Source organism: Dermacentor albipictus, chromosome 1 (assembly GCF_038994185.2).
Source record: "Dermacentor albipictus isolate Rhodes 1998 colony chromosome 1, USDA_Dalb.pri_finalv2, whole genome shotgun sequence".
NCBI lineage: Eukaryota > Metazoa > Arthropoda > Arachnida > Ixodida > Ixodidae > Dermacentor > Dermacentor albipictus.
This window is the reverse complement of record NC_091821.1, coordinates 249,225,989-249,250,314: the sequence shown is the minus strand read 5'-3', so window position 1 is coordinate 249,250,314 and position 24,326 is coordinate 249,225,989. Positions and strand designations below refer to the sequence as shown.

At 47.9% G+C, this 24,326-nt stretch overlaps 1 protein-coding gene across 2 annotated transcripts in view; it reads left to right on the top strand.

Moving 5' to 3' along the window:
• The window catches only part of ImpL2 (Ecdysone-inducible gene L2), a 122,909-nt gene that overhangs the window by 82,077 nt on the left and 16,506 nt on the right, over positions 1-24,326 (top strand). Inside the window, exon 2 of one of the 2 annotated variants that reach the window (XM_065430153.1) lies at positions 11,395-11,593. The exons of the other annotated variant lie outside the window; for it this stretch is intronic. The gene's annotated coding sequence lies outside the window, so the exon portion shown is untranslated. The remainder of the gene's footprint in view (positions 1-11,394; positions 11,594-24,326) is intronic. 2 annotated transcript variants of the gene reach the window in all.

The following is a 24,326-nucleotide window of genomic DNA, read 5'->3' as shown; positions in this document are numbered from 1 at the left end:
TGCATGGATTGCGGCGATGCGATGCTTCACTGATTCGCTGATGCGCCGGAAAGGCTTATTTCCCGATCGCGCTTATTTCACTTCCCTACTTCCGGACTCGACTTAGTCGTTCGCGTGCTCTTTTGTCGCGTTGGTGTCGGGAGGAAGAGGATATCTGTGATTACTGCAAGAGGAAAAAAAGTCGCAGTTTCGCCCGAAAGGCGAAGCATCGATTGCGATAGCATATCAATAAATAGCTATACGAAGTAAGGATAGTAGTTTTGTCGGCCGTATAAGCTTTTGAGCATTCGCTTACTAACTAAATTAACAAGCGCGGTGTCATATGTGCGCACAGGTAAACATGAACGCATCGCGCTCGGTGACTGCGGAAACTCGCTGTTAAAAATGCTGGAGCGAGGAAACGCGGCAGCAGCAGTGAGCGAATTGTTCTTCGTGTTGTCTCTCGCTTCAACGTGAATTGAACATCGAAAGCACAGCGCATGCAAAGCTACCGGCACTCGGTGCATGCAATTTGTCCACATCGCAGATAGCTTTGAAGATGAGGCCCGCGCGGGCGCACCCTTTGGCCACATCGCACAACGCTTTAAAGAGACGCTTTAAAGCGTCTCTTTAAAAGCGTTTCTGAAAAGTACCTTCAGGTACTTTTCGGCGGCAGCCCCTCTGTCCCCCCTACTAGCCCACTGGTTGGAAACGGAGCCGGGCCCACCATCGCATGCGCGACAGCAATGATGCTCGACCAGTCGCACGTAACTATGCTGTCTGCGTGGTTCTCAACCTTCTTTTTCGACAGTCTGCTTGGCAGCGTGCTTGACACTCCCGTTCAAAGAAAGCTGCCAACCGTCAGGTAAATCGCGCAGCTGACGCAACAGAAGACGCCATTGACTTGACGAAAGATTGCGAAGGATTCGAACGCAGGAAAAGAACAGACAAGAGACGTTTCGGCACCCCTTTGGGTATCTGACAAGTTGACTCCTTGGCGGTAGGTTTGCTTTGAGAGGATAGCAATCTACAATGTCAAGTTGGGACAGTAGGCTGTCTAATCTTCGAGCTGGCCATGGCTGTTATTGCGGTCACACGAAATTTGGGAAAACAAGGCTCGTCTTTTGTCGAGTAACCGTCGCATTAGTTTCTCGGGTGAAACTGGCCGCTGTGGAAACAGGTGACGTCCGTTCTCATTCTGCACCCAGCACACACGGTCACCGCGTTGACGCTGCTGCAACGAGTCGCTATAGCGCCGCTGTCGAAGGTGCACTAGACGATGCGGCTCTAGGGCTTAACCACACTCGTTAATTTCGTCTGCCGCATTTCTTTCCTGTGGTTGCCTTTATTTTTGTATTCTTTGATTCGCTGGACGGTTCTCTGAATAAATTGTCGTCGGGTGAAGGCCTCTAAATTGTCTCCTTTTTTTTTTTCCATGTGCTTCAGTACAACCAAGGTCATAGCAACATCGATGGCAGCTCTTAACGATGAGCGAAAGAGAAATTATCGAAACAGGACTGGACGACAGCAGTATGTGAGCGAAGCTTGCATTGCGTTTTTTTTATCTGCTTTTTTTTGTAACTGCGCGCGGTCTGCGTACGTACGTATTGCTTTACTGGCAGCTTCGTGCCGGAGACCGTTTAGCGGAATCCTGTGAAGTTGAGTTTTCCTCGATGGCTCAGTGCAGTTCTCCTGCCACAATATGCGTCCCGCCTTCACTTTCCTACACACTGTGACAACGAGAAAAGCAAAAAGAGAAATGTGAAGGACAGGTCTGAACTCGTCGAGGGTCCCACAGCGCCGTCTGGACGTTTCTTCTTCTTTTTTTCTTTTCGTGTATATATCAAACGCCCGAAAATAATTTACGCCGCGGAGTGTACCCCTTCTTTCTGTTTCCGTTCATTTATCACATTTAGCCGTCAATGACGTTATTTGAAACTCCCTCCCCCCCTTCTTTTTTGTGCGTTATCCTTCCCCGGTCTCAGCAGGCGCGTCTTATGAGTGTACTCGAGGAGCCGTAACTCAGGAGCAACGTAAACGGGTGTCCGAGCTATCATATCGACACTACTGAGAGAGCTGGCACATGTAGTATGAAAACTTGTGGTTGGGCTGCTGGAAAGCGCCGTTTCTCCTTAAAGTCTTGATTCCTTTCTTTCTTTTCTTAAAAAAAAAATTGCGAGGGCATTCTCATAACCGTATGCTGATCAATGGTAACGGCGCAGTCGTGCGTTCCAAGCTCGAGGTCGTCTTTGTTTCCTGTCGCGGCGATCACATTTCGGTTGATACGTAATGAAAAGACGCGCGTTTACACAGTACGTACCATGCGGTTAAGATTAATTCGGCGCCTAGCGATACGGCGCTGCTCGTGGCCAAGGCGTATAGATTTGGAAAGTCAAAACCCGCCGTTCTTAGTCTGTAAATTGAGACCAACGAGTGTTCCATACGGCCGAGTGTTTATTTTGCCTGGGTTGCCTTGCAGCTTCGTTTCCACGTTTATATTTATTTGTATTTCCATTTCAATATGACACAGGCGCTTAATTCTGCAGTTTGTCATTTACGCTGCCGCGAATTTCACATACAGCGTAATGTGGATGCTAGCTACATAATAATAATAATAATAATAATAATAATAATAATAATAATAATAATAATAATAATAATAATAATAATAATAATAATAATAATAATAATAATAATAATAATAATAATAATAATAATAACATAATAATAATAATAATAACAATAATAATAATAATAACAATCACTTACTGGGAACCAGCGCAAAAGGAAGAGCAGGTTTACAAAGCTTTTAAGAGGCATAATCGGTTCTTCACTAACCAGTACATCGGCTATTGCGACTACTATTCCGTGGCGAATCACGGACAGAAACAATCTATAAGTACAGTATTGCGAACATAGGACCTAGTTGAGCTAACAATTGTCGTGCGGAGCTGGAGCTATAAGGCACCGAAGTGAAATTTTCGTGGTAGTAGGTGAAATTCGGCGCCGTAAGGCGGGCATTCGGGACTAAGTAATGCTTGAAAACTATGGTTTTAATTTCGCCTCGCAATCATTTGATGCACGCTGAGGTAAGACCCCGAGAACATTTTCAAGCTGCCAACCTCGGTCGCTAATCTAACGGGAAATTTTTCTGTGAGCAACGAAGCCGCACGGCCTCACCTGCTTCGAAGCACAAGCCTCCACCTGAACTGCATGCGAGATTGCGCTCGTGCGTATTTCCAACGTTTTTTTTTGTCTTCTCTATTGCTGCTGTCGCTCGCGCGATACGAGACGCTAGCGCACGCATACGTGCGCAAACGCACGAGCCCGAGCTGGTGGCGAGAAATCTAGAACGTCGGTTGGCTTCGCCGGGGGTGCTCCCTTTCCAAAACTGCCGCCAGCCAGTAGGCTGTGACCTCTCCGCGCTTAATGCTCTATAGTGATGCGGCGAAGGAAGACAAAATATATTTGAGGCCATTAGTCAGCACGAAGAGATCGAAGTAAATGATATCACTTCTCTCTTTCGGTTTGCTGTCTTGTGTGATATAAACGGCGTGTGGTATTTTTGTCGTTCATTAAAGACGTCGCATGAGCGCTAGGGATGCAAAAGTATCGGTAAATTTACCATCGTTATAGTATCGATAGTTGTCTGGTGATCGATAATGTAAAAGGACTATGGTAACGTTACTATCGATATTGCTATCGGCAGTACTACGATCGTTCTCTAGCAATCGCTATACATAGTGGTATCGATAGTTCTAACTGTCAGCTTGAGATATTACCAACACTTTTGGTGTCAACTTATGGTACAACTGACTGGTTCCGAACGCGCTCCAACTTGGTTTGCAGCGACGCGTAGCCCTCTCGAGATTGGAGCGAGAGGAAGCCTGCCCCAGCCGAACGTGTTAGCTGCTCCCAGAGCAGTCGGAGTAACCACGTGATCGAGTTTCCATGGGATATCGGATAGCGCTCTCAGGTTGAAGCTGGGAGCGCCTCCGAGCACTCTGAGCTGCAGCGCGGCGCTCAAAATGAGCGAGGCGAATGCGTTCCGAGCGCTCGATTTCGACCAACCGAATCTAAACCACACCCCGAGAACGCACTAGAGCGCTCGAAAACAGCCGAATGTGCCATTAGTATCAACGACACTCAGTCCACGCACTTTCGCAACAATATTTTGGCAAATGTATTAAATTATGTACCTCATCTGGCAAAAACTTACATATGGACTTCACTGCATTATACTCACCCAATCAGTGGTACACTAGAGCAACAAAATTAGTTGATGTACTTACTACACTGAAATCTCAAAATGCAACGAAAATGCGTTGGATTGCAGTTACGTACAATCGATAGCGGCTTTATTTTCGCTTCAACCGATCAGACGTGTGACCTAATCGTGAGTCAGCCTGTGGAAGAGCACAAACATCTCGACTTTCCTGCTCTTCGGTCTGCTCCTCCTGTCTGAAATTATTTGGCCGATGGCTGAGAACACGTGTTCTGCTGCTACTGTGTTTGCCTGAACGCACAAGTATTTCATAGCCACTTGAGAGAGTGGCGTTGTGGAGCTTTGGCTTGACCTTCAGAATTTCAAAGGGGTTGCGGTTTCTTGCCAGCGGTTGCAACTCAAAGTACCGGCGAATCATTAGCTCTGTGTTAGAGGCTGGCCGTGGTTAGGGGTGTCTGATAATCTTATACTATTGACAGACTACTATCAAGTGTGCTATCAACAGTTTTCTTTATTAACTATAGATCGATAGTAACTCAACCATCGATAGTTTTGCATCACTGATACCAGCACTGTGTCTACATGAGAACGCGATGCTCCAAACCCTGATTTGAATTTAATTTTTACAGCCGTAACACTTTATAGCAATTCATCTAAATGAGCACAGTCATAAAGTAATTGTAGGCATTTGCTCGAAAAAGCCCAGGACAGATAAAAAAAATACAGTGCTTGATCTTCAGTGAGAAATGCTGCGTGCATGCAGTATGCGATAGGCAGCCGCAGTGGCGTCCACTCAAATGATAGATTCAAAGAAAAAAAAACTATGCAGCGAAAGAAGTATAAGTAAAGGACAATGGTCGTCGTTCCGAAGGCCTCGAGAGGCAGACTAGGAAAAAAAATGCGAAAGAAGTTGCAGCAAATGATGCTCCCGGCACCACGAGCGACGGCCTGAAGTTGCGTGCACAGGTATACGCGTGATGCTGTGAGGGTAGCAAGATGAGAGCGAAACGCAATCCGTGAAGAGCCTTGCATGTCGCAAGTCCTTGGGAAATCTTACCGTCATGGAAACCCATACAGTGACTCGAATGTTTCTAATCTTCAGGGACTCCTTTAGAAAAGAGCAATCGCTCAAAAAGAAGACGGGCTTCCAGGAGTTTGCCCATGGGAACCCGCGTGACCGCTCTTACTTTTCCCTCAGTCGTACCTCTATATATCTACTGCCAAAGATAAAGAAAAGTCGCGAGGCACTTCGTCGCCGAAGTAGCTGTGACATTGAATGGTAGGTGGGTATAGCTTCAACATGGAGCGTTGCACGTGCACTTTCTTCTGTTTTATTTATCTCTTCAAGCAACAACTAATCCCGAGTGGCGTCTGTTTTTCTTTCTTTTTGCGTTTTCTGGACGCTGTCGCAACTTTCGTTAAATATTGTGCACTCTTTCCCTCCTCCTGAACGCGCAATTTATCGGACGCCTGAATAAATTTAAGTTTCTTTAAGCAGTGGGAGCCATGCGAGGAAGTTCTTCCCTGGAATAGTTTGCTCACCTCAGAGCTTAGCATTTAGGCTAAACAATCTACTACGGAGCCTTTGGTAGCCACTTCTAGCGTTCCTGATGCAGATAAGGCCTGAGTTTATGGGCTGGCGAGCAGACATAGTGCGCAAAGGGAAAGAGAAAAAAAGTTATATGCGATTAAGCGCACTCCACTCGTGCGTCACCCACGGCAGGTTCAAATGAATCGGCCTGCGTACGTCTCACGGCCCCTTCAATGGGCACCTCAAGACATGGCTGCAGCGGCTTTGTTGAGTTCTCTACCGTTGATCGTATGGTCCAGATTGTATGCTCCGTTTTATGCCTCTTTCGGACGAGGTGTTTGTAAGCAGGGGTCGGCAGTCAGGATATGGAGTGATCCTGTGTGAGCATTGTTTATCTTAGTCAGCTGATTGCAAAAAATTATTTACTTATCAAGCGAATTACATAACGAAGGAAGAACGCGAGAACCTGCAGCACGTGGCGCCAGGCGCTTCAGAGAGCGTCTTTGGCACGAGGAAAGCATGCTAGCGATCGTGGCCTAATAGGTTGGATCCCACCACCAGTAATGCATTACTTAATATCGATATAGGCAGGCATCCTCCCTTTTGGAGGCATCTAAAAGAAAGCTCGAGGTGTGTTGAGCGTACGCGCGCGTGTCACAGTGTGCACGAAGTCGCAAGTTTGTGAGAGGCACCAAGTCCCTTTCAGTACTAAAACGTCACTTCGATAAATGAGAGTGTGCAAGGTCGCCCGTGACGCAAGCACACAGCTGTCGAAACGCCCAACACATGTCCAAAAAAAAAAAGTAAACTGGCGCTGCAATCGCTATGCTGCAAAATGGGGTTCAGTAGGTTGACAGGTTTATGGTATCACACATCACAAAAGCTTCGCCTCACATATATTCCAGCATGTGCGTTGAATCCGACAGCATTGTACCTATATCGAAAGATAGGCATCACAAACTTATAAGCATGCTATCGCATACTTTGACGATTAGTGGTAGTTGAATACTGCCCGATTGTCCTTTTTCTTGCACGATAATGAACAAAGTGCTTTGATTTTATGCAAACAAACTGGAATACGCTAAGGTTACCAAACATTTTAAGGTTGAGCGTCATCCTAACATTTTCATCAAGGGTGGTGCCCAACCCGCCGTGGTTGCTTATTGGCTATGGTGTTGGGCTGCTAAGCACAAGGTCCCGGGATCGAATCCCGGCCACAGCGGCCGCATATCGTTGGGGGGAAATGCGAAAACAACCGTGTCCTTAGATTTAGGGGCACGTTAACGAACCCCTGGTGGTCCAAATTATTCCGGAGTCCCCCACTACCACGTGCCTCATAATTAAATCGTGGTTTTTGGACGTAAAAGCCTGTAATAAATTACAGGGTTTAGAAGTCGAAACATCTCTGTTTCAAGGTCGCATTGTGACGTACAGAAAACATCACGTGATTTTAGGGCGTCACCTTAAGCTTGTTGCCAGTGTCTGGCGTCCCAGTGTTACTACTTCTATTACTCCTATAAGTAAGAAAAGAAGGGCTTACAATTTGAGGCTGCCAGTGGTCTCTAGGCTCTGGTTGTTCAACGTGAAATTTACTTTCGATCTTGCCGCCCTCCCCCCAATTGGGGGTGCTGGCAGCTGTCTTGCCGAATATACAACTTGGGGCAGTGGGTACGTGCTCGAATAGTCAGCTTGGGACAGTGGGCCCTTCGTCTGGTGACTTAAAGCGGAGGGGGGGGGGGTTAAATTGGGTGCTACATTAAGCGAAAAAAAAAACAGGAAGTAGTCTGAGGGGTGGGGGGGGCTTCTTCTCTGGCAGCTCAAAGTACGGGATATTCCTGGTAACTTTCACAAATGACTGAAACACGCAAAGTCTGTTTTTGGCCATAAACATGCCTAAACTTGCGAAATCTCTCACGGGAACAAATAATGACAGAGAGCTGGCCAAATGATGAACTCATTTCCCAAAGTCCTCGCTGGCAGGCATTCTTTATACTTTGAAGCAAGCAACATGAACAAAAATAGAGGCGTGTTTTGCGATCTCCACTCTCTGCACCTTTTTTAACGAGTCGAAACATCTCTATGTTTCAAGGTCGCATTGTGACGTACAGGAAACATCACATGACCCAATGAAGGCCAGAAGCGAACCAAAACATGTCCAGCCGTGTATAAGAGATGATTAATGATTAAAGTGATTAGAATTAGATTAATGATGAGCTAATTCATGATTGAGAAGCGATTAAATTATTGTAATGCAGATTAGGATGGACTAAGGTATATTAAGGATGATTAAGGAGGATTATGGTGGATTAAGGGGGATTATTGTGTATTAAGGAGGGTTACGGTGTAATAAAGTGAATTAAGGAGGATTCTGGCGGATTAAGATGATATAAAGTGGGTTATGGTGGAGTAGAGTGGGTTAAGGTGAAATTGGGTGGATTAATGTGGATTAAGGTCGATTAAGGATAATTACGATGAATTAATGGTAATTAAGGAGGATTGAGGTGGATTCAGGTTAATTACAGTAGACCTTACAATGTTTCGCGTCTCTTAGGTGGTCGCTAGGATACATACAAACTGGGATACATAGCGCAAGAATGACACAAGGACGAAGCAGGAACACGGGACGAGCGCTAACTTTCAAGAATTGATTTATTGCAGCTAGTGAGCATATATATACTTACTGGGACGCCACTGCAACAGACACACTTAAGGGAAGGAGGAAAAGCAGTCATGTGACTACTATGCCCCCAAAATTTAAGCTCTTTCTTTGATAAAGGAAAAGACGGCGTGCTAACACTACCGTCACCTGCTCTAGCTATCTCAGCTGCTTCGACAATTTCCCTCGTTATCTTATTCCTGTGGCTATAGACAACAATTGTTGTCAATTGTCTTCTTCTTCCCGTCTTCTTCCTGCTACTTCTTCCCTGCTAAGGTCGCTAGGATACCTGCGAATTTTTTACTGCTTCGCGCCATTATCTCTTGCGACAAAATTAATGGAACACCAACAGGGCCAGTCTGCCACCCGTTTTTGAACGTAACATAGTCGATTAAACGTACTCTCAACGTCAAAAGCTATTTTTCGCAATTCAGAACAACGTCAGCGCTGCGTTCGCTTCATAGCGCATCACCGCCGGGCGATGATGGGTCGCTGTCGTATTCTTGTAAATGCGGTTGCTAAAAAAGCAGCAAATTTCCATTCAGTCAAGGCAGGAAGCCGCTGAACATGCCGGTTTTCTTTGAATGTTTATTGAAAGATACGCGTATATCGCATTAACGGATTAATAAGATTACTAATGTGATATATCTTCACCACTTGCTCATAAAGGGTGCACAGGGTTCATTACTTTTGTAACACCTGCATTTATTATTATTCTTTACGAAAGACCAAACTTCGAGGAGAAATTGGTGTAACCCGATTTTGCTAGAACTTGTTCCAGGTGCGAAAATCAGGAATTATCGAGTTTAGCCCGAAAACGAAAGACCCTATAGTCGGATACAAATTTAGAAAAAAGGGGAGGCCCCGCCCAGATGACCGAAGCGGCGAAGTCACCGGCCGTCCGGCGCATGACGTCGGTCCAGAGTGCGCGCCCATTGGTGGATGCTCGTGTGCGTCCGCCTCGGAGGAGTAAACGCCCCCTTTTTTCTAAAGTTGTATCCGACTATAGATATGTGTAAGTGGGCATCTGCCACTGGGTATGTTAACACTCTTGACCCAGGCTATGTGCCACTGAGTAGGTGGCCGAACAGATAAACAGGAGTGGGAAGAAGTGACGTCGTCGGCAACAGAAATTAAGAAGCCAACTAGAGAGTAGTGAAGGAGTCGGCATAAAAGTAGCCGAGTGTGGAGAAGTGAACAGAAGGGTACTAGAGCGTGCGTTGAGCGAAGAGCATTGAGTTACATAGTGTTAAGAACGGCCCAGCTGAGGTGCAAGTTTTGCCAGCCAGTTGCGACAGCGGCGTCAACTTTCTAGGAACGCCACCGTTACGCTCTAGCCTCGTCGCCGTTGTGACTCAACGCGTTCGGCGGGCCAACTATTGTTACCGAACCCACTAACGCCGACCTGTTCTGCTATGAGCGGGGGAGTTGGCGCGGGAACGTCAACGAAGGCCCCTTCCCACGCGCCGTCCAAGACGCAAGACGATGGGCACCTGGCGGCGCCCTGCAGGGGTCAGCTCGGGGAATAGAAGGCACCTTTCCTGATACAAGCCCCGAGTTCTACGAAGTCCGTCTGACGTCGGCTCCGGACCGTGAACCTCGCGCAAGGAAGTGTGTGTGTGTAAACCGTCCCGCAGAGAGGCGACTTGTTTACGATGACTGGACGGCCGTTTCCGTCACCTGGGTATAGGGGGGGAGACCGAGTGTTCATAAACCGCTGTGTGCGGCTGCTCAGTGCACTTTCTCAAGCAGTCATGTTAGACTGGTGTACTTTCTCTCGCAGTCATGCTAGACTGATGAACTGCGTGTAGATACTGTAAATAAACCCATATTCCTCGTTCTCGATGAGAAGCAGTCCTTCCCTTCATCAACGTCCTCAGCGTGGATAAGTTGGACGACGGCATGGGCCAGCTACCTTCTAATTCATGCCCGACTCCAATCTTGACAATTGATTAAGAGCGATGGGATTGAGCCCCCAATCCTGACAATAGAAATAAAAAAGAAGTGAAAATATTTCAGTAACTAACAAAGGAAACTTATATGTTTTTTCAATTTTTCACTAGATTTCTTTTCCGTAAGTAGACAAGATAGCTTATCAACAGCCTTTTCTTTCGCGGTAATGAACCAATATAGTAGTCTGAGCTTAGACTGCCGCAATAGATTATCCACATACAGGATGATGTACTGTAGCTCAGAACAGTTAACGACACACGTACCGTCTGAATAAGGTGGCTCAAGTGACACATGTTTGCCGGTGATCGGAAGAATCGCGAAACAGGTGTGCTGCAAGAGCGCCAACCTAGAGAAGAAGAAAAAAAAGTCACCACATTAATAAAGCGCAGTCAAATCGTCGCGTGCATCGAAGTAGCTCCGCCATGGCGAATCGCTGCTCCCGCATTTCCTCCCGCGCAGCATGATGGAATCGCACGCGGAAGGCAGGTGGCGTGTTTCGCATGGAGCTTGAGGAGCTTGGCCACCACTCAGGAGTGCTGGCTCCGGTGCTCCTCCTTGAGCCTCGCGTCCACCAGTCGAGTTTGTGTTACCTGTGGCGCCAATAGGTGTGCCACGGGTCTACGCACCGGTTTGGAGCCGATGTACGCTCGAGCCACCCATCGCCGCAAGCCGCACCGCACGCGTGCAGTCGCGCGTGAGATTGCACGTATCAGACACTTGTGCACAAATTTCGGTATGCACTGTGCACAAGTGCCGGATACGTGCAATTTTTCGCGCGACCGCAAGCGCGCGGTGCGGCTTACGGCGATGGGCGGCTGGAGCGTAAATCAGCCGTACCGATTCTCTTTCTGCGGCCACCGGCGAACTGACAGCGATGCACGGAGAGATCTCGGTTGAGACGGGGGAGGGTGAATCTCCTCGTCCGCTCCTCCTTGCAACAGCGAGCGAAGGACCAATGGAGGCTTACGTGCGCTCCTCACAGCCTGTAATACTACTTATACGGGGGCTCATGCCAGTTGGGGATCATTCATTGCCTGTCTCTCGCCCTAGGTGGTGGTGGTGGTCCTACTGGTTCCTGAGCGAATTGTGCCTGAGCCTTTTTCTCCATCTCGCACGAAGATCAAGAGTCAGCCGTTCCTCCGCCCTCATAGAGACTGACTTTGAACTTCTGTTGTCACCTGCCTTTCGGAGAGTGGAGCGTTGTTTTCGACCCCTGCGCATCGCCGGACGTGTGTTACCCGCTTTACTGGTGAGTGGCCGGCTTCCGTGCGCCTGCCGCGTGAGTAGCTTAGTCGCCGCGGAAAGATAGCGACGCTCGTGGGGACGCCGAGCGCAGCTCAGGCACTCCTCCACCCCCCTGAGTTGCGATCACCGCTCCCTCGGGCGCTTACTGATATCCAGTAGTGCAGTATAGTCCCCTTTCTTTTTCCTTTGCCATTCATTCCGTATACACGCGGCTATCTAATCCCTCTGAGGCATTCGCGGGTGGGCTGCGACGTCACTTGTGATGCTGATTGAAACGTTCAGTGTCCAACCTACGCAAGCCTTGAGACATCATTCGTTTGGAATTTCCTGTCATTATCACGCTGTGCTGTTTACGCAACATGAGTGCTAATGAAGGCAGGGCGCAAATTGAGCCTGATCATCATATCATCATACGTGAGTGGTCTGAAATCTCGTCAATCGATCTGACACTCTGTTTCGGTAAGCCAACAGGAATGCTTGTAGAACCATAAATCAGAAATGTCTATTTGCAATGTTTCTACTTGTGTATAATATATTGTAATGTAGACGTCTGTCTTGGAAGATACTGAATGAGAGATGTTCCTGACATAGTTCTTACTACTGAAGGAGCAACACTGAAATTTTTGCAGCCGTATCGTAATACAGAGTTATGTGTTCTTCACAGCAATATTCTCGTTAGATAAACGCTCTTGCACTGCGAAATTCCCCTGCCTTTTGGATTATTAAAAGAAAGTTATGCCCGTATTATCCATGGCACTAGCGGCTAGCTTTAATAGACTCAAAACTTATTTGAAGACGAAGCTAAAAAAATCCGTGGACACCCAAGCACTTCTTATTGTGAATCCGAAAGCATTAATGTCCAATTAAACGCCGCTGAGCGCTCCTTCTAGTTATAAAGTTATGAGACCTTGGAGTTATGAGTCGCGGGCTAGCAGGCGCGTTGACGCCCTTGGCCAGCGCCTCCTAGATAGCACAAGGCCGGTGCACTTCTATCCGTGACGTCATGCTACCTCGCTCGACTCCCACATAATCTAGTGGAGACGCTCCCGAGTAAGCCGCGGTGATTTCAACATCAGCGCTTTCGTCACACCGGTCTTGGCAACGGAAATTTCGGTCCACGTAACATGATGTCATAAAGCAGAGTGCACAGGCCAGCTATATAGGTGGCGCTGGTGTAGCCCCGTGGATAAGACACTGGGCATCTGAGGGTCGGGTCGTAGGTTCGAAACCCCCTACCACCAACGTTTTTCCTTTCGAATTTATTCTGTTTTCTTTTATACAATAATTTCTTCATAGCGATTACCAAGGCGAAGTTCGAACACAGGTGAGAACTTGCGCGCACAAAGAACGCGAATCTTAACACAGGCCTCCAAGAGTGAGAGCGAAGGTGACGTGGCATCGCGGCGATGCCCTCTCCCCTCACGCAGCGCACCTGGCGGCCCAGCGCGGCAGCAGGCTTAGGTCCATTTCGCCCGCTCTGCTGCGTCATAGCGCGCACGTCACGTGGCGTCGCAGCCAATGGGAATTTAGGTGTCGTTTCGCTGCTGAAGTGGCCGGCTCTCTTTCGCTTAATGGGCTATTTGATGCTTTCGCATAAAAAATATTGCTGGAATCTCGCGAAGCCGAGTGGTTTTCATCGCTCTGCTAAACGACGTGCAGATTCTTGATGTTGCTTCTGTTTCATACTATGCAGCATTCGGATAAGTTGTGCTTTCGGCGTTGCGGGTAGCTAGAAAAGACGACGATGTTTCGAGAATTTCTGTGTTTTCAATGATGGTCATTCTAGGTTATATGTCGTGGGCAAGATTGGCAAGGCTCGTTAAGATTGCTAAATTTAACTCCTTAAGTGTTGCTCGAAATGCAGCAATTAGAAAGAGTGCAGAAGCAACCTAAGCAGACTTAATCCACGCGCTCATTCAATCTGTAACGACGACACACTGAAAGCTACGAAACCACCTCATACCGAGATTCCTACCCAAGATATTCCGCAATTTATTTTAAAGAAGCTAACTTTTTAAAGGAACATTTGGATATTTAATGGTATCAATGGATCTAACTTCGCCTCTACAACAAGATGCACTGTAAGGAAGCCCCTCTACCGCTTTCGAGAGAGATTGAATGACAGAGTTTTAAACGCCTTACCGCTCGTGCATCTGGGCTATGAACGACGTCGTTGCGAAACGTTACTAGGGATTGATTTGGCCACCTGTGGTTTCCGAACATGCGCTGAAATCTTAGTGCGCGGGCGCTTCCGCATCCCTTCTTAGGAGTACGGCCGCCGCGGATAGTTATCGAACACCGCGATCACGTGTTCGCCGTATAACTCCATAGCCGCCAAGCGTGCTCTCTTTGAGGTGGAAAATATAAATAAAACAGGGGCACTTCATCTGTTTGGTGTGCCCTAGTGTAAAACGTCATACGTAGTTTGTTTGGCGGAGCCCTGTGGTTAATACCGCAGTAAAACTGTCAATTCCATGTACTCGATATTTTTTCTCAGTTCAATGCAGTCAACTTTAATGGTAGAGATTCAATACTTAAACAGATCATGAAAACATTAGATAGAAAGGCTTAGAACACAAACCAAATAAATTTCTTAGCAGACCTTTCCGCTAAATCACGTCGAGTGCATGCTTGAAATAGTTCAGGTTACACAATGCCGCCGGCCAGTATTTTTCTTTTCACATTTGTCAGGGTTCCTGTTTCATTTGTGTCGCTGACGTCGCTGGATAAAAATTGCCTTACATCAATGTTGCCTGAGAAGTAGGTCCGTTTATCTGAAGGCGATTTTTGGAGAACTGAGCCCACGATGCAAGAACGAAGGAAACGTAGCATTAGGTTGAGACAGCGGAAAACGATTGAGACAGTTTTGTCACATTTGCCGCAGCCCCTGCACACGTTTCTTCGAATGCCCATAGCTGAGATAGCAAGAATGGGGCTAAGGCCTTATCAGCACCAGCCTTAACCACACGTTTATGCGCCCGTACATGCAGCATGCGTTTATTTCCTTCTTTCCTTCCCTTCTCTCTTTCCCTGTTATCTTTGTTTTCCCCTTTCCCATTCCCCGGTGTAGGGTAGCAAACCGGACGTTATTCTGGTTAACCTCCCTGCCTTCTCCTTATCTCTTTCCCTCCCCCTTGACCATAAATTATGGTGGGGAAGTCAATATATCACTGAATAAAACCCTCACTCGTGCATCTATGTGTTCAGTGTATTCTCAGACCAAGAATCATATCAGTAAAAAAATGCTCTAACTTATGGTAAAATGTGCGGCTCCATGAATACGTTTCTAGGTACGAATTATGTCAAAACTGCAAAGCTAACAAATGAAAGTTGTGTCAGGCTGAGCAGCCCCTTGCCTCTGAGAAAGGCTGCATTTTTCACTCTGGGAAACGTTGCATTGCCTCGAGATCATCCCACCAAGCGCCGGTGACTGCGACGGCCCGTGGACAACTACGCGCCCACTTTGACGGACACATTATAAAAGCTTCCCGAATATGTTGGGTCCTCCCTCAGTCACGCTAGCAGCGCGGCTCAGGCTGGTCCATTGTCATCAGTATGCGGGGCAGGGATTTCTGTCAGGCGCCCCGTGGCCTTAAGTAGCTTAGAACTTTGAATGAAATGAAATTCAATTCAATCCTGTGACAAACACCTACCAAAGGCCAGAAGGCTCACAGGTTCTCATGCTACACCTCAATGACTGTAATGCGATAGCATTCTGATGTCCTATCAGTCGATAATTATCCATCGACCATGGTTTTATTCTAACCACTTTCACAAAGAGTAGATTGGTGAGGCCATTGTGCGACCCAGCCGCACACCTGCCCATCATTGTCACGTTCTGCTCTACGTCATACCACTCCGCTGCTGCTCCTTTCTCCAGCCGTCACTCTCACCCAACGCTGGTACCGCCGAGGACATACCTCCCTACATTGCCGAAAGACAGGCTTGGATCTGTATAATGCTGTCGCATTAAAACCCTTGCAAAGACATGTAGTGCACTGAGAATCGCCTTGAGAAGTTTTTGGAAGCGAAACAAAGAGACCGTTCAGCGGACTTGTTCTTACAAGGAGCCGAGCGGTATCTCCTTTATGACATCCGGCTAGTTCCTGATAAAACTCTTGCGTCCAACGCTAGCAATACTCACACTGATATACAAATATTGGGTAGCGAATGTTTTACCCCGCTGAGCGGGGGGGGGGGGCGGAGGGGAGGGTTCGTGGCAAAGAGCTGCGCTAAGTACTTTTGACTCCGGATGGAGCCACAGATAGATCGTTTTTAAAACCCTTTTACTGATTTCTAGAAAGGCATCCGTAATATTTCCAGCATCAGAATGTACTCAGCACAGAATATTCTTAGTTGTTCTCAAAGTTGGTCAAGATATTGTAGAATATTGTTTAGGAGGTTTCACAAAGTTCGAAACTAACCTGCTACGTCTGTTGCTGCGACTTCAATGAAGAAAAACCTATCCAGTGTATTACAGTGAAATGCATTCGGGTGATGCAATTTGCTCTATGCTGCTCTTTTTCATGTGCTTTTTTAAATCTATTTTGTCTTTTGCACGAAGATCAGCCATACTTGACTTTCTGTACGCCAAGCTCCTCTGCAGATTACCTCCTTGCGTTTCCCTCGCCACTGTCCCGCCCCATGGCAGTGCGTGCCGAATGTAGTTCGATTTCTGGAACCCTCCATCGCCCCCGGAAATGCACTCAGCCCCTCCGAGTCTCCTCCCCTGCAACCCCCTCTCCTTCCCAGCGGTGCTTCCCTCTCTACTAGCGGCCGTGAATGCGGCCGAAGATGATGCAATTTCTCATCATGCGCCGCACTGTAAAAGGAGCGGCCTCGCCGACATGATCCGAGCAAGCGGCCTGCGCCGCGTGAGAATCACTTCCCCGTTGCTGAGAATATGTGATCCAAATGTATTTTATTTTTTTTTTCGTTATTGTTATAGCCCAGCTTTTATACGCTAGGTTCTGGCGTTTTTTTGTGCGCAGGCAAAAAAGATGCCGGCCACTCGAGTGCTAAAAGAGCTAAAGCGTATTGCAGGGTATGTCCCAGCTGTGTTTAATCACGAGAAATGTCAAAACGTATTGTGATAAAAAAATACCGTAATAAAATAAGTAAAACCGGAACAGACACTGTTTAGTATGGATTGCGGTTTGACGTCACGGGCTCTATAGGCAAACCACGTAAACTTCTCTCAGTTCCCTTCCACCCGTGCAATGGGTTGGCCGCGTGCGGTGTGGACTGCGGAATAACAGCGCGCCTACAAAGAACACCGTAGTGAGTAGAAGCGGGAACGTAAGACGAAGATCGTGCCACAAACGCCAAGCGTATGCATCGTTGGTCACATCACCCCTACCCGTACCGACTCCACAGCCATCGTAATTGTGGGGGATTTCAACATAGACGTGTCTCGGCGAGGCGGAAAGTGCCTCGTAGCGTTTCTCTTGGAAAGGTTCGGCATTCAATGTTGCGCAAACATCAGTGTGCCCGCGACGCGTCATCGGCTGTGTGTAGACCTCACATTGGCCAAGAACCTTTCCAGCCACTCGTCATATATGTCACAGCGATCATAAAGCGATAGTCACTTCGGTAGTACGCTTCTGCTCTGCATATTCGATGACACTGCATAAATTTCGTCGCGGTAATTTTTATGGACGATTACGTAGGTGTTTCCTATCACACGTTGACTTTATTTCTTCGTCGCTTCAGGAGCTGACGTAAATTGCCAAGGCGTCGGTGGTGCTTCTCGACTGGCCGTTTTAACTTTCCGAAACACTTCCGCAAGAGTCTAGCTGAATAGAAGCTGGAGTTGAGAACATTTTGTTCACACAGGGAGCTACAAAATTTACTAGAGGGAACTCTGGTACTAGTGTCTACGGGTGCCGAAAGTAAGGCGGTTTTCTGCCAGCATGAGATGATGGGCGGATCATGAATTTGACTAGACTTCGTCTTTGTGGCTTCAAATGGCTTTGTGACTCGGCAAATTTATCATTTTCAACGAAGTATTGCGTTATAAACGCAAAAATTTGCAATGATGCGAATTCCGCGGAGCCTTGTTGTCTTCATGCGTTATAAAAAAACATGATTGCTTGAAAATATAGAAAGACAAGGCGTAATAATTATCTCCACAAGAACGTAGCCATTCCCACGGTAACTGATATATCGCAGCGCCAGAGTTCCTTCAAGTAATTTTTGTCGGAAGCTTAATCGTTTTACACACATGTGGGCTCAGAATATTTTTCTGTAGTACTGCATTCGTTGCACACCGACTGCTATTGGAATGACAACAAAATAAAGCAAAGTCACACGTACGCCATCTGGAAGAAGCCAACTCTGCAGTGAGGAGAGCAGTGAAGGAGTGGGAGAGACGTACGTAAGAGGAATGCGGCTATCATAGGCGACATTAGCCAAGCGAGATCAGGAGGCGTGCCTGTTCGTTCAGATATCACTTTCTCTTCCGGAAGTTGCGTCATTGCACTGTCGGTTTCTCGCGCACGCCTGGCCGGGAGCTTTTCGGGCTTCTCCATTACCGAGGCTTATCAGATAGCCTTAGCGTCGACGGCAGCGCAGCCACGAAATGCAGGGCCACACCGCTTTTAGCGTATTCTACCTCCGCCTCCTCCGCCTCCTCCACTTCTTGCCTCTGTAATGCATCATTTCCCTCCCTTGAGCACACCGCGTACGCTCGCTTGCGGCGATGCCGCAGCCTTTTCCATTTTCAGCTATGTTTGCCTTACCCCCGATATCGAAAGCCCCCAGGGCGTCCGCAGTCCTATCGGGAGTCCGGCTTGAATGAGTTGTCCTCTCCAGGCCAGAGTACGTGCGAAACCACGAACCGTATGCGCGTAGTGTCGCAACAACTACTGAAGGTCCGGGGCCTGTTCTCTCCTCCGGTTCTTGTGACGTCAGCGCGGCGCACCTACGAGTGCCCGCGATAAGCGCATACCGCTCATTGTGCGCAGGCGAGCGCTTTCTTGTCACCCGCGTAGCGCATCCCAGCCTCAACACGAGGAGTGGTTGTTGCGAGAGTCAGCGGCCCTTTTGCAAGGCAGAAAAAGACGGCCCTTCGGACGACGCCAAGTGAAGGGCGTGCGGTTACGAAAAGGCGCAATTTTTTCCCCTTCGCGACGATAGCACTTAATCACTGGGCAGAACACAGCTGTAGCTTCGGGCAACCTTCCTTACACTTTCTACCTTGCACGTCGGGGGCGATGATTATTAGTCACGCTACGCGCTCGCCGATGGTTCAGTGGGAGCACGACACCCTTTGCGCGTGAATGTAATTCTGAAACGCAAGTGCCGTTGAACCTGACAGCTGCTGAGGCTGTGGCGACGCGGCCGTCGTTGGCACCATCCCGTTTTTTCCCGCAGTTATTGCGAGCAGTGCTCGTAATAACTAAGATACAAGTACTAATAAGATAATAAATAATAATAAAGAATAGAATAATAAATAACATACGAGTACTCTGCCTGGGGGCCCGCCGCCCGCTGGAGCACGCACCTATATATATATATATATATATATATATATATATATATATATATATATATATATATATATATATATATATATATATATATATATATATATATATATATATACAGGTAGCTTCACCCGTTGTCTAAGTATTTACATTGACAGTGACTCACACTTCGTGATACCAGAGTGTCGATGCGAGATGTCAAGGAAGAGTGTAACAATGAAGATAAGGCATGTGAGCTTTCATCTCAGATAGGTTATCTTGGAATAGCGACAGCCGCAAGAAATACGGGCAAGTTTCGGGCATGTACGGAGAGATTCGAGACTCTTGATATCGGCACCGCTAGAGAAGGGCTCGGGTAATTCATTGCCAGTAATGCGATTGCCATCGTAATTTGTCTGGCAATCTGTTGTGAACGAATATATATATATATATATATATATATATATATATATATATATATATATATATATATATATATATATATATATATATATAGCAGCCGCATTTTTGCTATAGCGGGGGCCGGTCTCTCCGCGCGGTGACGCCCCATTGTGTATACCATCCCTGTAAATGTGGCGTGTCTTCAAACGTATGACAAAAGATAATCAATAACGAGACGGCGGTACCCTATTGAGCAGCTAGTGCTGGATAAAATGCCACTCGCTCACCGAGAGGGCGGCATGTCCCGACTCGGGAGGTCTTATCTGTGGTATCAGCGCTAAGGATGGACACTTATCGGTAAATTCGATCTATCGCTCCCCAAGGTCGCCGAAACCAGACAAACCGCACGCTGCTGGAATGACAGCACCTCGCAGTGCCGCGAAAAGACGTCACCGGCGCTGGCGTAGTGCGGCTCCTCGTTGCCATGCGGAAGCGAGGGCGGCCGTAAATTTGCGGCTGCTTACTCCGGCAGCCCCAGGCGACGACTGCAGAAGGGTTGGCCTCGCCTTTCGGGCGCTCCGAACGTGCGAGGTGTTCAAGGTCTTCATGCACATTTCTCACAGCGTGGCCGGATGACTAATAGAGCCCGGTATGCCGACCATCTGGAGCTTCTCGCAACAGATGCCTGGATGGCGGCGGCCTTGACCGCCTGTCTGGGGAGCAGAATTACCGAATCCTGCTCCGAGCCTCTTCTCTGGCTGGACTGTTCTCCGCAGGCTCCGCGTTTTCGTCTGTCTCGCCTTGCATGTCGGCCGCCGCGCCGTCCTGATGCAACTCGGTGTGGGACACGCCCCCACTGCTCGCTGAAGCGTCAAAAGGCATGCACGGGAATCTGCATACCAGCTAGCACTAGCAGTAACCAGGAGGGATGCTCCTCGATGCTTCGCGTCACTTTATTTCCGAGAACCGATTTCGTACATGTCCTGGGCACGACTGCATGTAAAATGACGTGTCCCTTATGTACTACGATATCTCAGAGATGCGCATATGCTTTTCGCGTTCAGCACGGAACTGAGTGCGAGAAGCTGCATAACTTTCGAGACGGTTTACTGGCTCCCTTTATTTTGCATCGGTTGAAACACTTCTTCCGCCGAATATTATCACGTTTCTGAAGCTCCCGTCGTTCAAAGTGCGATAGGATATATATATATATATATATATATATATATATATATATATATATATACAGTAAAAGCTCGTTAATTCGAACCGCAAGGGGAAGCCGCTTCAGTTCGAATTAACGAAAGTTCGAACTAACGAAAGTGAAGGAGAGCAACAGTACACTGCGATTTGGAAACAGTAGGGCATGTCAGAAATTTGGCGTGTCAGAAAGTGATGGCGTGTGCCGCGGGCACACGCCATCTTCAAGTCGAAGCTCTGGGTCCGACTGTGCCACACCACCGATGTCCCCCGAAACGAACGTTAACCGAGGCTTAACACCATCACAATGATTCGCGACGGCCGATACCTCCTAAGCTGAAAACAGAGGTGCACAACCGATGAAGACTGCCGAGACAAAGACGCTGAACATGTGAAGGTGGCGAAGGCCCTGATTCGTTGGTTCTTGATTGCAAGCGCAGCTGTGACGTACTTGATTCGCTGTGCTTTGGCGCTTGCCGTGCCATCTCCGCACATTAGCAGCTGTACAAGATTTGCAAAGCCTCCGAGATTCGCAACGGCCAAGAAGTCTCGGAGGTTACGTAGAACGGGGAGGCGGCAGCCGCCGCTGCCTTCTGGCTGACCCCGCGTCGGTTAGATTTTTTTCCGATTTTGCCTTCTCTCGCCGTTCTCTCCGTTTCGGAGGCAATACAGCCTTGTGTGTAGGCAGTAGGCGCTTTTCTCTGGCCGTTTGCCAGGTGAGCGTAGTTCGAATTATCCGTGAGGAAACCTTCTCGCGTTCGAATTAACGGACTTTTTTATACATGGACTTCTGTGGAGCTTGGCCGGACCAAATCGTACAGTTCGAATTATCCATAAATTCGAATTATTGAAGTTCGAATTAACGAGCTTTCACTGTATATATATATATATATATATATATATATATATATATATATATATATATATATATATATTCTGTTTGTGTAGTGAATTCAATTAGGGATTGGTGTGGTGCCTGCCTAAAAAGCAGGGAAAGTATTCACTAATTGGTTATGGGGTGTTAAAGCCAAACAACTGATAACCGAACTTGTCTCTCAAAGAATGTACGCACGTGAACTCACCAGGTGGCATTGCACCATCCGGCTATGTACTGTGCGAAGGTATTGCTTTTTACACCACTTAACGCTACACGCTTTCCTTCACTACATCGCTCTAGTAAAGGCGGTCCATATGTTCAGTGTCAGAATAAGCCTTGCTCGCTAACGTGTGTGTAATAATCGGACTGCGCCATCGGTAATTACGAAGATAATTTACTTCCATAGCTTTCCTGTGAGTGATGAATGACTGGTAATATTCACTTTCTTCGCTCCTTCGCGGAATGTGCTCGATGACCAGCTTCTTCGGAAAACCGTACGCTCAGTATTGCCACAAAATTCCTTGCAAGCCAGTGCCTCTTAAGCCGTTCCCTTCTGCTTCGTTTCACCGATTGCCTGTTCCTATGGCGGTCTCTCGAACTTGTACCTACGACAATTAAAGACTTTTTCCACACGTTATATTACTCTCAGGCATGCGAGTGCATGTATGGGCTACCGTCAGCTATACGATCCTCATACTGTCACCACTGCTGGCTTTTGTAAATGTACAAGTTCGGTCAAATTTCTTTTTCTTTCCCTACGATAGGAAGCAATTTGTTTTTACCATCTCATTACTTACGCGTTGCATGAGGTTAGTGACAAGCACAACCAGGTAGCGGCAGGGCCTGTCGAACTTCTGCATCCTTCTTTAATAATAATAAAAAAAACACAACGGAAGAAAAAATAACAGAAATAAACGAAGCTGGGGCGTATATAGCTGGGGAACATTACGGTAGTTCAATGCCTATGACGAGCGGCCTCGTCTGCGAGCCGAGGTCAACCGCGGGAACCAAGTAAAGCCATGTTCGACGAAAAAGGAAGTGACACCGCTCGAGAATTCGACGCGTACTATACCGTGACCCTGAGACGCACTGGTGGTACCCGCCGAGAAACACGATTCCTCGCGCCGGCTGCACACCCTGTATACCTGCTCGACGCAGGACCGGCCGGGCGCGCCAGCCAATCGATCAGCACTGATTGACTGCGAGCCCAGAAAAGCGCTCCGAGCTGAGGTGTCTCACTGGAGGACCTTGAGGCACTCCGGATCGCCGGAAGCGTGCCAAGGCCGGCGTTTCCCCAGCGGCGCGTGGCCACTGATCGAGATACGAGACGCGGCGCGGTGGGCATCTCCCGAAGGGTGTGTGCGGCGACGTAGTGTTCCACATGCCAAAACCACGATCTGATTACGGGGCACGCCGAAGTGGGGGACTCCGCATTGCTTTTGACCACCCGGGGTTCTTCGACGTGCACCCGATGCACGGTATACACGGGCGTTTCGTGCATATCGACACCCATCGGAAATGCGGCCGGGATTTGATCCTGCGACCTCTTGCTTAGCAACGCCAAATCCACTAAAGATCCACGCCGGGCAAACGTGAAGCGTTGATTGTAGCCATTACAGGGCCCAGAAGGGTGTCTATACATAAACGCTACGCAACTACACTTTTGCTTCGTTCCTTCCCATTAAAGTTTAACTTAGGAGATAGTATATACAGAAGAAGACTATGGAAAACATCATAAGATCTGGGAGCCGTAACCCTATTCTTAAGACGTCTTGTGAGAAATGGTGCGTTTATATGGCGAGATCCTTTCTTGTCATATTTCTTTTTCTTACCTAGTACGCCGAGGTGGGGTGGAGGCTGTTAGTGCATTTAGAAAGCTAAATATTCGTGTGTGAAAACGGGCCGACACTCCTATACCAGCGACAAGAAGCAGCCGCGTACTCTGGAAGCAGTCCAACGTCGTAGAAAGACGCGCATACGGTCTTGGGCAAGTGTCTGGTGCCGGCACGTATTACGTTCTCTACCTGTGAGAAACAGCGGCCTGTAGTAAAGGGCCTTCGGTTCCGAGCGCAAGATCAAATGTCTTGTGCGCAGCGGCGAAGCAATCGAGCGTCGTGTTCATCGTGCTCTCTCACGCGTTTGATTGTTCTCTGTGGGAACGTTGTAAGGAGCGAGTTCCCTGTAATCTGCGCAGTTGCGATCGTCAGATGCACGTGCTGCTAACGGCAGCTTTCAACTGCTGAGTACCGGGGCAGAAAGAGACGGCACAAACACGCGCACGACGCTTTCATCGTACGCCCATCGCTGTACATACACACACACCACGGTACTCTTCTCTTTGTGGTCGGCCGACTCTTTACCGGACAACTATAATCCCAAACAAACATACCCGCATTCTTCACTCAATTGTCATAGTGGTTGAGAAGCCAGTAGTACGTGTCTACAATTATGACATAAACTCTTTTCACGTAAGGCGCACTTGAGTGTGAGCAAATGCACTCAATGGTTCCCGCGCGAGCCTGTTTGGATTGGTCCGCACAGTGGTCGTGGCAAGGCCTTATCGAGCTTGACGTATAATCACCGGCACACGTACACAACACGCTCGCGTTGCCTTTCGGCGGCGCCGAATCAGCCAGCCCACCAGTCTTCCGCCATCCAGGCGCCACTTTCGACCTTTCGATCGCTTACGTTGCCACGTTTACAAACAGTGCGTGCAAATAGACCGACTCTATTCAGCTGACTCGGTTCCTAGAGGGCTTTTCTTTATTTTTTTTATTTTATCGCGGCCGCTC